We start from the raw sequence: 998 nt of genomic DNA, 5'->3' as shown, positions 1-998 counted from the left end.
GAAGAAAAGTTTATCGGCTTGAAGAGTCACGATTGCCATGTAATGATGCAGCGCCTCCTTCTGTTTGCCTTCAAGGAACTATTACCACGGAATGTTCATGAAGCAATTGCAGGGATTAGTGCTTTCTTCCGCGATTTATGCACGAGATCAGTGACTCTTGAAGGTATTGAAAATTTGAAGACTAACATAGCCGTGATTCAGTGCAACCTTGAGAAGATATTTCCTCCATCATTTTTTAATGTTATGGAGCATCTTGTTATTCACCTGGCAAGAGAATTGGAACTTGGTAGTCATGGGCAGTATAGATGGATGTATTTGTATGAGCGGTATATGTACCATTTGAAGAAGATGGTGAAATATTATAGTAGGGTAGAAGGTTCTATAATCGCACAGATTAAAACTGAAGAGGAACTTGAAGAACTGAGGCAGAGAGAATTTTCTGGATGGATGCTTACTTATGTGAGTGCTTTAAACAAATTAAAATATTATTTATCACATATTTATTCTAATTCACATATATTGATATAACATATATATGTGCTATTAATAGGTGTCTGCTGGTATGACCAGAGGTGAAACATTTGACGATTGGATACGCGAGATGGTGCGTGGAGCAGAGTATGTTGTGAAGTCATATCTGAGATTTTGTACTCGAGGATATGCATTCACAACTCAAAAGAGGAGAATTTCTTCGGAATATTCCAAGACTTTTCCGACGGTTTAGGGCTTTTCTTTTAGGGTTTCTGTTTCCTCGGAAAAGCCTCGAAATATTTCGAGGAAATTCCGAGGAAATCCAAGTGTTCCTCGGAATTTCCTCAGAATATTCCGAGGTTTTTCCGAGGAAGTATGGTTTTTAAACCGAAAACAACGTTTTGCGGTTTGAATAACACTTATATAACCCTTATTAAGTGTCTTAGACTGATTATGAAGTCAAAAATTTGTTCCTTACCCTATAATAAACACTTTTCCGATTGTATGAACTAAATCCCCACAACATA

The sequence above is a fragment of the Brassica oleracea genome, chromosome C7, assembly GCF_000695525.1.
Source record: "Brassica oleracea var. oleracea cultivar TO1000 chromosome C7, BOL, whole genome shotgun sequence".
Lineage (NCBI taxonomy): Eukaryota > Viridiplantae > Streptophyta > Magnoliopsida > Brassicales > Brassicaceae > Brassica > Brassica oleracea.
Note: the sequence above shows the minus strand (reverse complement) of the source record.